Genomic DNA, 15,818 nt, shown 5'->3' with positions numbered 1-15,818 from the left:
TGTTTTTATCTCCTAGCTTTTCATTATTTGTGAAAGTCAGCCATCCCAGGTGTAAAACTGCTAGGACATTACAGTCTATTCAAAGCTGGATCAACAGTATTACGGTAGAGGATGGAGCAGAGTGACACTGTGAAGGAAAAGGGGAGAGACTGAACAGAAATGCAGTCTAAATATCAGGCCGAGGAACAGATCCTGCTACTAGAAACAAGAAGTCATGCCCAGACATTAACCCTGTCTCATTTTGCAGGTTGGAGAATAGTCAGGAAAGAGAACAGTATTTTAACTTAAAAATCTAAGCTACATTACCAAAAACAGTGGTATGCATCAAGCCTGAAGGAGGAGGTAAAAATAAAAACAGAAGAATTATCTTCAGCAATTCTTATAGCTAGGAAAGTCAGAAGCAGGCCAGGACCTGGTATAAAAGGCAAAATGCTCAGTAAACTTATATTCAATATTACACTGTAAGCACATATGTATAGGAGCTCCCCCTTTAGCCCAGGTCCCAAATACACTTGAAAATTTGATGCATTTAAGTGAACACATAGGGTTAGATAATATGCAACCTGAAAATCTCCCATCTCTTAAAAGACTAATAAATGAGAGAAAACATAGCTCACCTCACTTAAAAAAGCTAATTATTGCTAACAAAAATAGCAAAAAATACATATACCATATATTACGTACTAAGGACTGTTTTAAGTACTTTACATATATTAACTTTTTAAATCTTCACAATCAGACTACTATCCTCATTATAAATTGTGATATGGAGACATTAAACTATGTGCCCAGCTTACAAGTGGAAGAGTCAGGATTCAAACCGTGTCTGGTTACAGGGTCTGTGCTTTCAACTACTGTTCATACTTCTCCTCCTGTATTCCTTCTCTCCTCTCCTTGCCTCTTCCTATGTCATGTCTCAGTCCTTATTTCTGTGTTTCTCTTTTCATCTCCCTCCTTTGCATTTGAAAATTTAACCTGGGGTGGGGGGGGGAATCAACTATAAACAAATACGACACAGTAAGTGCTATAACAGAGGCAGGAATAGAAAGTATTACTGGAACACAAAGAAATGCCACCTGGGGACGTTACAAATGCTACAGAAAGGAGGTAACACTTGAGTAGGGTATGAAAGATTAATAAACTATCAAACAGTGGAGGGACAGATGAAATAGCACAGTAAAAGACACAAAATGTGCCTGGCATTCTAGAAACACTAATGGGTCGTGGTCATGTCGGTCTTATTCGCCTCCACGTTCTCAAAGCACCTAGCACAATGCCACAGAGCTGACGTTACATAAACATCTGTAAATGAATGAATGAATGTGTGCTCAGGGAAGATCTAGAATATACCAGAGGAGCTGAGACTGGAGATAAAAGCAAGATCCAAAATATCAAAGAAACTTGAATACCATCCTAAAGATTTTGTATTTGCAGAACTATATTGCTTAAAACATTTAGAAAACTGAAATATGGTAGGGAGTGATTGGTGGCAACGCAGGAGTTGTTCTTTTTTTTAATTTAAATTCAATTAATTTTAACATATATTATTAGTTTCAGAGGTAGAGTTCAGTGATCCATCAGTTGTATATAATACCCAGTGCTCATTATATCACCTGCCTTCCTTAATGCCCGTCACCCAGTTACCCCATCCCTCCACCTCCTTCCTCTCCAGCAACGCTGTTTGTTTTTCCTGATTAAGAGTAGGAGTTCTTAAATGAAGAAGTAACAGTGGTGACAGAGAAGAGGGGTGAACTCTAGTTTTTGTTCAAGGAAAACAGATAATAACCTAATCGATTAGAAGATGAAGATAAGGAGAAGCTGAAGATAATTCTAAAGTTTCTAGTTTGTGTGAATGAGTTAATGGTTATGCCATGAACCAAAGTGAAAAAATATAAAGGGTAAGGGATATAGTTTAGGGCATGAGGGCTAAGAGGGAATTGGAAAGAGAGAGGTAGATAATGAGTTTAGTTTTTGACATATTACATTAGAAATGTCAGACTATTTCAGTGTGGATGCCTAGTAAAGAAAGGGGAGTATGAGTATAGTGCTCTCGTGAAGGTTGGGTTAATTATACAAGATTTGAGAGTTTTCCTCCTTTTGTTCATCCTACTCCACATGAAAGATTTCACGGACTAAATACAAACCAAACTGGCACATGATGGGTAAATCTTATTTTACAAGTTTTTAGACAAATATACTGTGACTTTGGATAAATTTTTAACAAAAAAAATCTTTCCCCATCAGAAAAAGAAGAAAGACGCTTAACATAAATATATTAGTCACACAACTCCTTTCTTATCCATCACCTAAATGTTCATTTTCTACATTCTTTGAAAATATTTTATGTATTTAAATTTTAAAACAGTAATATGGTTGTAGACAAGAAAAAAACATTTTCTAAAACAAAACATTAAAAATCTTCAGACTTCTATTTTTCATCCTTATCTCAGAATTATAATAAGAAATGACATGATACCTAAGTTGGCCAGAAACAGTTCTAGGCATGAAAACATCTGACAAAGCCTACTTATGCATAAAACTGCAATAGGAAATACACTGAAATTAAAGACATGAACGCTATACACTATCAAAAAAAAAAAAACAAAATAAAATTACACTAACTTAGATCTCACTATAGAAAATATATATATATATTTTTAAAGATTTTATTTATTTATTTGACAGAGAGAGAAAGAGCGAGAGCAGGAACACAAGCAGGGGGAGTGGGAGAGGGAGAAGCAGGCTTCCCGCCGAGCAGGGACCCCGATGTGGGACTCGATCACAGGACGCTGGGATCATGACCTGAGCTGAAGGCAGACGCTTAACGACTGAGCCACCCAGGCGCCCGAAAATATATTTTCATTCAGTATAAGAAGTTATGCCTAAAATCTTATTTATATTATGAACCTGCTTATAAAGCCAGTCTGCATAGGTATTTCTAGGATTATGATTAAATTATCTGTACATAAACCTACTCTTTCCCAAGATTCTAGATTAGCCACTGCAAGCAAGTAAACGCTATTGTAAAATGCCTATTACCTTTTAAGGAGAGGCTTCAAAATCTATTTAATAGCAAAGAGATAATTAGTTTAGGTTAATATTATGCATTTGAAGAATTTAATTTGCTGAATCCGAATTTGAGTTAATCAATAACTCAAAATTCACTAATGCATTATTTTCCCATAATCCAAACTTGTAAAATTTACATGTAATAAACAATAAAACCAAGACCAAATAATAATAATATTAGCAACATCAAATATTTAAGAGTGCTTATTATTTGCCGAGGGCTGTTTTTTTTTTTAATTTAAATTCTATTTAGTTAACATACACTATAATATTAGTTTCAGGTGTACAATACAGTGATTCAACATTTCCATACAACACCCGGGACTCATCACAACAAATGTTCTCCTTAATGCCCATCACCTATTTCACCCACCCCCCACCCACATCCCTTTCTGGTAACCATTAGTTTGTTCTCTATAGTTAAGAGTCTGTTTCTTGGTTTGCCTCTCTCTCTTTTCTCCCCTTTACTCGTTTTAAGCATTACATTTAGGAGTTACAAGCATTATCCAGCTGATTCTTCACTAATTTTACAAATTTTACAAATATGGGAATTGAGGCTCAGAAAGAGTCAAGCAGAACTTCCAAGATCTTAAAATTATTATTCAGTGATAGAGTCTTGGTTTGAAGGCAGGCACAATGACTCTTGAGCCAAAATGTCAAACGCTAATCCCTATGGCTTCCCATTTGCCAGGCATTGTTATAATCTCTCTCATTTTAAAAGTTAATGGTCGGGCGCCTGGGTGGCTCAGATGGTTAAGCGTCTGCCTTCGGCTCAGGTCATAATCCCAGGGTCCTGGGATCGAGTCCCACATCAGGCTCCCTGCTCCTTGGGAGCCTGCTTCTCCCTCTGCCTCTCTCTCTCTCTCTCTCTGTCTCTCATGAATAAATAAATAAAATCTTTTAAAAAATTAAAAATAAAAATAAAAAAATAAAAGTTAATGGTCAAAACAACTTTATGATAGGTAAGTACTATACATCATCTTAATCTTTAGATTAGTAAACTGAGGCCCAGAGACTAATTAACTTGTCTAAGGTCACAAATATAGGAAATGGTAGAACCTGGATTTGAATCCAGACATTCTGACTCCAGAGCCCATGTTCTTAAACATCAAGCAATACTGCTTCCTTACATGCCAACCTGCAACATGAAATATAAGGGAAAGCTATGTGATCAAAGTAATAGAGCTTACTATATACATTAAGAGAAAATATTTTTAGATTTAGATTCTATATATGTTAAAAAATAGCAACTGATTCAAGCTTTCTCAAAGTAAATATATAAATTAGAAAACTGGAAAAAAACTGGAATAATTTTTTCTATTCAAGATTCCTTCCTAAATATGCTAAAATTATAGAAGTATGCTTAGAAACCAAAATGAATGGTACATCCTTTTATTAAATGCCATGTCTGAAAAGTTAAAAACTAAATGTATTCTATAGAATAATAAGCCTGATATTCATTAGTAATGCTCATTAAAAATATATACAGTCTGTATATAGTCCTATCAGGTCTCTGTGAGCTACATGATCCCCTATATGAAGTATATGAAGATTATACTGCAAAATAAAAAGGTGTAATATCTCACCAGGAAATACAAGAAGTTCAGCTTTTCCAAGATTAAGGATTACTTACTTATGTTACATATAGTTAACTGGCTTTATAGTTATCTTTACTATACATTTAGAAAGGAATATATATATATATATATATATTTACAAAGATGAAAAACCTTTTTGTCAAAATTCAAGTTTCAATAACAGTAATACAATTCATTTTAATTTCTACAGATAAATTGTTCATAGGAAGAAAATGATGAAATGATAGTCTTAAAAAGTAAAAGCAGGAGCAAATCCATTTTGACTCTAAATGTATTGCACAATTCACTTAAATTCTACTTCCCATTTTGTCACGGAGAAAACATTTTCTACTTAAGTTTTATGAGAAAAATACTAGGATAAACACAAAAATAAGTATAAGGAAGATATTTATATATTGAGCTTTTGTATTTTCAGTATTATTTGTGCTCTTCTCAAAAGTTTATTTGTATCAAAACAAATTAATTACAAATGCTAGATTTACATCTGTAAATTATAATAAATTTTACAAAACTATTCTTTTAATTATATTGTAAATGCAAAATTAAATTAAAAAGTACCCATGCTTCTTATAATTCTTTAAAAAAGAACAATTAAAGAGAACCACTTACAATTTGTATTATAAGGTCTGTATTGCTGATCTGTCTTTAAGAACTTGGCATGAAACACTAGTCCTCTAACTACATGTCATGGAGACTTTAATAATTCATTTAATAGATGTAATTCTATCTCTTGAACAAAACGTGAACTATACAAGGAGTCAACTTTCATTTTAAAAGAAATACTTGCTTACTATTTAATAAGTCCTGAATAATTTTTTTCTGATATTCTAATCAGAAAAATTCCACAATTTGTGTTGCTCTGGTTTGGACATAAAATAGAGAACTATCAGTATTTCTAAGAAACTATGTAGGAAAATAAAATATTAATTTGATATACTTAATCTCCTTGTATAATATTTCAGTTGCTTCCACAAATAAAACCTTCCTTGAAATTTTTATATTAGGATATAAATAACACAAAACTGGAAGGGTGACATATATAAATCAAGAAAGGAATATAATAATATATAACTATTAACTTTAGATTTCATTAAAAAAATCAGTAAAAAACGAAAAAAGCATTTAGTCATAAGTGACATAATTCCCTGCTGAGTAACTTCAAGGGACAATGAGAGGGGAAGGCACAGATGGCAGCGATGTGGGACAGTGCCTAAAATCTTACAAACAAAACTGCCCTCTGGGAGAAAGTCACGGGACAAGGGTGAGACAACCGATGATACCCAACTTGTTTCAAATGTCAAACCATCAATAGATTGAACCAGTATTTCCTATAAGTACCACGTAATAAATTGAAATTTCATTCGAATATCAGAACAGTGAAAAATCCTAAATCAGTCTTTAAGAAAACTGGAAAAAAAATCCCAAACATTTATTAAGTATGGAAACCAAATGCATAATATATTTAAACCATATGCCTCATACTTAGACGTGATAATAATATACTTAGCATGCACTTAACAAACATAATATATTTAAACCAAATACTTAACATAAAAACTGTCAAACATTCTCTGGAAGTTATTTTTCTTCAAGTATGCTCTTGATTGAGGCTTCAAATTACAATTCCAATGAAGCTTAGATTAAGACAAACCTAATTTTCCTGGCAAATCTGCATAGAGCAAAGCAGAGTCATTCTTTTGAACAACAAATGAGGGTTAACTGCCTCAAAATTTCCATTCAATGTGTATGAATTCCTCCAAAATTATCTGAGTGATAAATGGTACAAGCAAATAGAGGGTCACTTCTTTCTGTCCTTTACTTTGCCAATGATTCTCTGCTCTTCCTTTTCAGTAAGATCTTCATTGCTGAGCTACTATAAATAAGATTTTGAAAAGTCAACACCAACTGCAGAAGAATCTTCTAGTTAAAGCCAATTTATGATGTCAAACGAGTTTCAGATATGCTTATTTCAGGCTTTAATTCTAGGCCATCAAATTCTGATAAATGCAAATTGGTTTCTTTCTAATATCTTAGAGAGACACCACCTTCCTCCTATATTCTAATGTTATGTCAGTACTAGTTCTTTAAAATTTTTTTTGTTCTTATACATTTTTTTCAAACTTTACTGAGGTAAAATGACTGAAAATTATATATGTGTAAGGTACAACTTGATGATGATATACATGTAGAATGTAAAATAATTACAATCAAGGTAATTAATATATCTATCACCTCACATATTTATCTTTTTTTTTTCTTTTTGTGGTGAGAATGCTTAAAACTTATTCTCTTAGCAACGTCAAGATACCTTGTACAGTTAATTTTAGTAACATTGTTGTACATTAGATCTCCAGAACTGATTAATCTATTTCAACTGAAACTTTATACCAACATCTTCCCATCTCCCCCTACCCCCAGCCCCTGACAACCACCATTGTATTCTCTGCTTCTACAAGTTTGACTATTTTAGATTCACATATAGGTGACATCATGCAGTATTTGTCTTTCTGTTTGGCTTATTTCACTTAGCATAATGTCCTTCAGGTTTATCCATATTGTCACAAATAGCAGGAATTTTTTTCTTTCTTAAGGTTGAGTAATATTCCATTGTATATATACACCAGCATTTTATTTATCAATTCATCTGCTGATAGATGTTTAGGTTGTTTCCATATCTTGGCTATTATGAATAAGGCTGAAATGAACATCGAAGTGCAGATGATTTGGGTTTGTTTCCTTTGGATATATACCCAGAATTGAGTTTGCTGGATCATGAGGTAGTTTTTTCATTTTTTAAAGAAAATTCACACTGTTTTCCATAATGGCTGTACCAATTCACATACCTGCTAACAATACACAAGTGTGTGTATATTTATGATTATTTCTTTCTGTTGAATTGGTCTTTTATCATTATATAATGAAACTTGGGTTGAGAGGCAGTTTTAGAGTCTATTTTGTCTGATGTAAGTATAGTCATTCCTGCTTTTTTTTTGCTTACCATTTGCATGAAACACATTTTTCCATCTCTTCACTTTCAGCCTCTGTGTGTGTTTAAATCTAAAGTGAATCTCTTGTCAATAGCATATTGCTAAATCTTGTCTTTTTATTCACTCAGCCACTCTATGTCTTTTGACTGGTGAGTTTAATCCACTTACATTAAAAGTAATTATTGACAGGTGAGGATTTACTATGGAAATTTTGTTATTTCTATTATTCAGATGTTTTGTCCCTATCTTCCATCCTTACTGGCTTCCTTTGCTCTCTGATCATTTTTTTCTTTATCTTTTGTGTATCTATTACAGGTTTTATGTTTGTGGTTAGCTTGAAGCTAGCATAAAATACCATGTAGTAGGATCATCTATTTTAAGTTAACAATTTAACTTCAATTGCATACAAAAACTCTACACTTTTACTTCCATTTGTGTTCTTAAAGTCAGAGTTTGCTTTTTATATAATGTACCCATTAACAAAATTTTTATTTATGCTTTCATATATACTTTTATGTTGATACTTAGTGAATTTTTGTTTCAATTTAAAGAACTCCCTAAAGTATTTCTTGTACAGTAGATCTTGTGATGACAAACTCCCTTGGCTTGTCCAAGAAAAATATTATCTTGTCTTCAGTTTTAAAGAATATTTTTTTCAGGTATTGTATTCTTGGTTGGCAGAGTTTTTTTCTTTAAGCTCTTTGAATATATCATCTCACTCTCCCCTGGCCTTGCAAAGTTTCTGCTGAGAAATCTAATGATCATCCTACGGTGAGGGGGAGGGAGTGCTCTTGGAGCTGACAAGTTGCTTTTCTCCTCCTGTGTGCAAAATTCTCTTTGTCCTTGACTTTTGACAATTTGATTATAATGTATCTCAGTGAAGTCTTCTTTGGGTTGATCCTGTTTGGGAACATGTGAGCTTCATGAATCTCGATGTCCATTTCCCTACTCAGATTTGGAAATTTTTAGTCATTATTTCTTTAAATAAGCTTTCTGAACTCCCCCCATCTCCCACCCTTCTCCATATGGAACACCCATAACAAATATATTGTTTCCCTTGATGGTTTCATAAATCCTATAGACTTTCTTCACTGTTATTCATCCTTTTTTTTTTTTCTCACTGGGTAATTTCAAATATTGCTGGGCTCTTCCTGCTGTCCTTTCTCCCGGGCCGGGGGTGGGAGGGGAAGGGCTGTAGTCAAGGGCATCTCTTGGTACTGGGGCACCCATGACTACAGCAGTGGCATCCGTGTCCAGGACATGGATGTGCCCAGCACATACACGGCAGTGCCAATGCCTAGGGTGCAGGTACAGACAGATCGGCCACAGCACCAGTGTCCCCGTACCTGTGGAATGGCTGTGGAGCCAAAATCTGGCACATGAACAGAGCAGCACCAGGACAGGGAAGTGGGGGAGGTTGTGGTGACTCCAGTCTGGGAAGGGTAGGAGCCAAGAGGTAGCTCTATTCTTGGGGGCTAGGGGAGAGATGCAGGGGTGACTCCGAGGGGGCACAGTGGGGTAAATTCCAGGCAGCTTCATCAGCTGGGGTCAGTGTTGGCAAAGATTTTGGAGGTCCCCAGTGGCAAAGACTGAGGGTGTCCATGACAGTGGCAAGGACTACCAGGTTCCTCACTGGCAGTGGTGAAAGCTGCTGAAGTTGTCCTGCTCTTCTTTTCCCCCGAGGGGAGGTCACAGCCAAGGAGATCTCTCCTGGTGTCGAGCTCTGCTAAACTAGAGGATGGGGTGATGCAGGTAAAATGCTTCCTATGCTTTTCTATGTGGCTCTTCTCAGTTTGTGTGCTCCACTGGACGGCTGCAGCTTCTTCACTATATTCTAGAACTGTCCTAATGCTATTTTCATCAGTAGTTGTTTAATCATTGTTTTTGTCGGGGCATGAGTGTTGGGATTTCCTAGTCCCTCATCTTGGTGATGTCGGTCTCTCTACTCTCCCTGGAGTGATTAAAACATCCTTTGTTCATCTTAAAAACATCTTTCTTCACCCTAAACTTGATCCAGTTTGAGAAGACACAGCCTTTTCCAAAAACACTATACAGTTTAAGACACGGATTTACCATATCTGAATACATATGTATGTAATCAAAAGTCCACAGTAAGGATTTCTTATTATCACTAAACAGGTCCAACACACCTTAGTTAGTGGTGATAGGGCTCAACATCATATGGTGCCCCTACTTCCACGCAGCAATTTGGAAGTTAAGGATTAGTTAATCCTTAACTTGCATTCTCAATGCATATTGAATAAAAAATGTGGAGCTCTGTTTTCAAAGTGATCTCTTTCTACCTTTACACATACACACACACACACATATATATCAGATATAATGATAGCAAAGATATTTGAAATTTTAAAGAAAATTACCCTAACAGCTTTGCAAAAGAGCTCTAACACATTCCTCTACTTTCGGCTGCAGTGTTACTCAAAAGCCACTGAATAAGCATGGCAATGCTGGGGCAGAATCAAGTAGGAAGTAGGTGGAATCTTGGTCTTCAGAGATTTATTTTTTTTATTTTATTATGTTAATCACCATACATCATTAGTTTTTGATGTAGTGTTCCATGATTCATCATTTGCGTCTAACACCCAGTGCTCCATTCAGTACGTGCCCTCTTTAATACCCACCACCAGGCTAACCCATCCCCCCACCCCCCTCCCCTCCAGAACCCCCAGTTTGTTTCTCAGAGTCCATACATGCAAATTTCGAGTCATTAAAGGACATAATAACCTCAACCTAAAATATTCTATAAAATAAGGGGTGGTGCTGCAAAAACAAAATCAGCGTTAATCATATAGCTGAAGAAAGAAACTGCCAACCAGAAAGAGAAAAGATAAGCAATGGAATGATGAAATTGAAAAATAAAATGTGTAGATCGACACATCTTTCAATAGTGTCTATTTTACTTGGAGATTTAGGGAAATATATAATTAAATTGATAATAAAGCAAAATAAAATTTTCTGAAATTTAAAAAATAAATGCAGAGCTTTAAGAAACCTTCCTGCTTTTAGCAAGGATCTTTGTGTATTCACAAGAGACAGATGTTCTCTATGCTGTCAGTGGAAAAGTCTGAGAAGTACTAACTATACACTAATTTATTCAGTAAATACTAAGCAATAAGAATGAAGCCTGAATAAGACAAATGTGTTTCCTGAACTCAGAGGCTTAATAAAGTATAAAGGGGCACCTAATGTTGACTTGGGAGATAAGAGAAGACTTCCTGGAATAAGTGACTGCTAAACTGAAATATGAAGAATCTAGAATAAGAAAGAGGAAGGGGGTAAAGTGGGGGGGGGGGGGGGGGAGAAGAACAGTATTTACAGTGAAAAGGCCCAGAGGCAAGAGATAATGACACAATTAAGGGAACAGAATAAAAGGTGTAAAGTGGTTAAGAGATAAAGCAGGAGAGTAAGCAAGGGCAAAATCAGGCAAGATCTTGTAAAAACCGTTAAGGAGTTTTAACTTTATCCTAAAGGCAATGGGGACTCAGTAAAATATTTCAAGCACAGAAATGATAAAATCATTCTGGTGTACAAGTAAGGACAGGAATGAAGGACTAGTAAGAGGCAGTTTATAAAGTAACTGCAGTAATCCAAGCAGGAAATGATAATAGCCTGAGATGCTAGGTGCCTCAAATGAACAGGCTGGAAGAAAGAGGCTCTTCTTAGAGCCTACATTTTAGGCTGTCTCACTATGCAAATTAGTAAATATAAAAACACACATATAATGTCCTATATTAACTTTTAAAAAGCTTTCTCTGTACTTGCTCCATTAATGCTTCTATTTCAAGTGACAAAAAACAAACTTGCAATTCAAGGCATTGTATGACAACCATCTAACATAATAAATTACTTACTGATCTTATGAATATATTAAAAAGGTAGTAGTTCATTCACATGCTTTAGCAAACAATCTCCCTTCTATAAAAATCAGATTGATATTCAAGCAAGTGAAATATAGACTGTGGGTTAAATGCCAAATGCTATTGTTTTCTAAGAGCAACCATGAAGGTTATATAAGAAAATATTAACACGAGTTATCAAAATACTTTCAATAATCTAGAAAAACATGGGATACTAAGGAGCAATCTGTATGTCTCAACGAAGTATGTCGGATAACTTGTTAATTTCCTTCTGTGAAAGAATGACTCATGTAGACAAGGAAAACACATTATGAAGTCTGGCTTCCTTAAATAAATCTCACATTTTGTCTAAAATGAAATTTCAGTTTAATCAACAAACTGACAGGTAGGATCTAGGTTCTAGATGAAAGATTTCAAAGTCCAAGGCCATACCATATAGGCTCTCTCTCAGTCAAGCACTGGCATTAGACCTGCTTTTTTTTTTTTTTTTTTTTTTTGCCTTGTGCCAACCTTTCTGGGTTATCACATTTGCCTTTTTGATAACTAGGTCTAATGTCAAAGAGGCCATTCGAGTCACTCCCTCCCCTATTTTTCTGGCACAGCAACTTGAAGTCAGGGAAGAACCAACAGCTGTATATGTGACTGTTTAGATAGATAGAAAGAATGAATATACACAAAAGGATGCAAGATTACATTCCAAACTCAGGGACTCATGATCAGCTTAAAGAGAATCTCTCTATAAAACTGTGTTACTTAATACCTTTGCCTAACCTGAATGAAGGAATCGAGAATACATGCATTAATTTTGTATAAGGTCCTACAATCTAGGTTGGGCACGGTTGCTAATTCACTCAAACAAACATACACAAGGGACCTCAAAATATTAATGAAGTAATACAGCAAAACAAAATGAAGATCAATATGGATAATTGCAAGTTACTACCCCACTAGGGGCCAAACACTGATAAAGATTAATGAAAATACTGGCTCAATAAAATGTGTCAGGAACAAATGTTTCTAACAGGTGAAAATTAAGCCTTCTATTATGCTATCAGATTCCTATTAAAGCAGTATGGTCTCCAATTTCAAAATATAACTGAGAACACTAAAAAGGTTCAGAGAGGAACAATAAAATCACTACACATATATTAAAAGCCTTATGCCAAAGGCGAAATTACTTTATACTGAAGAAATGGCAAAAAGGTGTTTATCAAAGGATTTAGTATACACAGATCAGTTGGACCACATAATGCAGAACTCCAACATCATAAAAAAAAAAGAAACTGACCTCTAATGATAATCTAAAAAGTTGATTACAGAAATACTATATTTAACTGTGAGCACTAAAAATTGAAACAGGCTATCAAGAAAGACTAGAGGAGTATAAAATTTACAGGACTGAGATTAACAATTTGCTTGAGAAAAAAGCTAATAAGATCCTATTTTAAATAAATCTCAAATGGCTAAGGTTACTGTGATGAAGATATTAAGAAAGTGCATAAAGGAATTTTGAGAATTTTCAAAACTGAGAAATAAGTTAGTGGTGATAGAATTATAATTGTATAAAAACACTAAAGTGGATCTAGTAACTCAGAAAAGTTGAAAAGAAAAAAGTACACAATGGATTTGGAGACTATTTCAAATGAGGAATAAATCAAAAGGCAGAAGAAAACAAACAGGAAAAACATTTGTCAATGAAACTGAGTTAACAAAAGAAAATATATTAATAAAGAAAACTGATATTTGTAAGGATATGGCAATATTTACTGAATTTTAGGGGGCAACCGGTTTAAATGTCATAGAACACAAATAGCATATAGATACAATATGGTTCCCTTTACAGAAACTTTTAGAAGACTACTAAACACCGTTTGTTTTGCAATTTTGAACACCTGCTGCTGGGAGTCTAACCTAAATAAAGTTCTAGGTCTTTGCTAGTGCAAACAAAGCCCAGAAAGCCAGGTCAGGTCTATTAACAACTCTGACCATTAGGTTAAAGGGAGGGAATCGACTCCTCCTGTCTCCTATTCTTTCCTCTTTTATTTAAGCCTCTCCCCTTCATTCTTCTCCAAATTCAGGTGAATGACAGTCAAACCTCATAAAATCATTTGAAAATTATTTTCCATCTTTGTTGCTCCTCTCAACACATAAAGACTATATATTCTTCTAGTCTTTGGCTTCAAAGCAGTGAAACATTCCTAAAGGAAGGAGAATGTTTCTGAGAACTAGAATTAACTTTGATATTTTTTAAAATACTACTTTGGACAAGTCACTACCTTTTAGTTAAATGGATGACTGAGGTTAATTATTAATGAAGTTTGCCACATTATCCCCCTAGATCTTTAGAGTGAAAAGATCAAGAGATGAAAGGGACTGGGGTATAAAATAGTATAGTAATTCCTTTGTATGTTTAATATGCAAATAGTCTGTACAGTTAAGAGAATCAGAGACCCCTGAAAAAGCATTGTTAAAAACTAAAAATAGCTTTTACTAATTGTCCAAGATAAACTGATTACTCCCTACAAATCAGGAATGGTAGTTCCTTAAAAAAAAAAATTTTTTTATCCTTTATATTGTATTTACTTTATCAAAAAATTTTTTAAAAAGTTTTTTGACTCCAGTATGGTTAACATATAGTGTTATATTAATTTCAGGTGTATAATATAGTGATTCAACACTTCCATACATCACCCACTGCTTATCATAAGTGCAATCTTTAATCCCCATCACCTATTTAACCCATCCCCCTGCCCACCTCCCCTCCTGTAACCATCAGTTTGTTCTCTAGAGTGAAGAGTCTGTTTCTTGGTTTGCCTCTCTTTTTTTTCCCCCTCTGTTCATTTGTTTTATTTCTTAAATGACACATATGAGTGAAATCCTATGGTATTTGTCTGCCTCTGATTAGTGTATTTCTCTTAGCATTACTCTCTAGTTTCATCCATGTTGTTGCAAATGGCAAGATTTCATTTTTATGGCTGAATAATATTCCAATATATATTTATACACATCTTCTTTATCCATTCATCTATTGGTGGACACTTGGGCTGCTTCCATAACTTGGCTATTGTAAATAATGTTGTAATAAACATAGGGGTGCATTTATTCCTTTGAATTAGTGTTTTTGTAGTTTTGGGGTAAACACCCAGTAGTGGTATTGCTGGATTGTAGGGTAGCTCTATTTTTAACTTTTTGAGGAACCTCCATACTGTCTTTCACAGCGGCTGCACCAGCTCCTACCAAGAGTGCAAGAGGGTTCCTTTCTCTCCACATCCTCGCCAACACTTCTCTCTTGTGTTTTTGATATTAGCCATTCTGACAGGGGTGACGTGATATCTCATTGTAGTTTTGATTTGCATTTCCCTGATGATGAGTGATGTTGAACATCTTTTCACGTGTCTGTGGCCATCTGGATGTCTTCTTTGGAGAAATGTCTGTTCATGTTTTCTGCCCATTTTTAAAAAGATTTATTTATTTATTTATTTGAGAGAGAGAGTCGGGGAGAAGGGCAGAGGGAGAGAATCTTCAAGCAGACTCTCCACTGAGCACAGAGCCTGATGTGGAGCTTGATCCCACAACCCATGAGATCATGACCTGAGCCGAAACCAAGAGTCGGAAACTCAACTGACTGAGCTACCCAAGCACCTCTGCTCATTTTTTCATTGGATTATTTGTTTCTGGGGTGTTGATTTATATAAGTTCTCTATGTATTTTGGATACTAACCCTTAATTGGATATGTCGTTTGCAAATATCTTCTCCCAAGGATTGGTAATTTCTAAGATAGTATTACCGGTTTATACAAAGTGTTATAATACTTCCAATATATACCCAGGCTCTTCTTTCACTCCCAAGTTTCCCCACATACTTGATAGAACTGCCCTTCTCTGCCTCCCTTCTCTCTTCACTTGACCTTGCTAATTTGAATCTCATACTTTTCAGGATCCTGCTCATATGTGGACTCCCCTAGAAATCCCTCTCAGACTTTAAAGATGGGCAAGATGGCCTAACTATACACTCCCACGGTGTGCTGCTCTTTCACAGCACATATCACAATGGATCAAATTCCAAGATTACCTGTCAGCCTCCTCTAAGCTCCATGAAGGCAGGGATTTTCAAAAACATCACTGGTTCCCTTCTGAATGCCTAGTACAGTACCCAGAATGTGGTACTACTCAGTATTTGCTTTAGGAAAGAGGCACAAATTTGTTTCATAAAAAATTATAATCTATGCTCAAAAAAATTCACATTCCCACATTTTACTTACAAATTCTGACACTGATAAGTATAA

Source organism: Neomonachus schauinslandi, chromosome 6 (assembly GCF_002201575.2).
Source record: "Neomonachus schauinslandi chromosome 6, ASM220157v2, whole genome shotgun sequence".
In the NCBI taxonomy this organism is placed as follows: Eukaryota; Metazoa; Chordata; class Mammalia; order Carnivora; family Phocidae; genus Neomonachus; species Neomonachus schauinslandi.
This window is presented reverse-complemented; position numbering follows the sequence as displayed.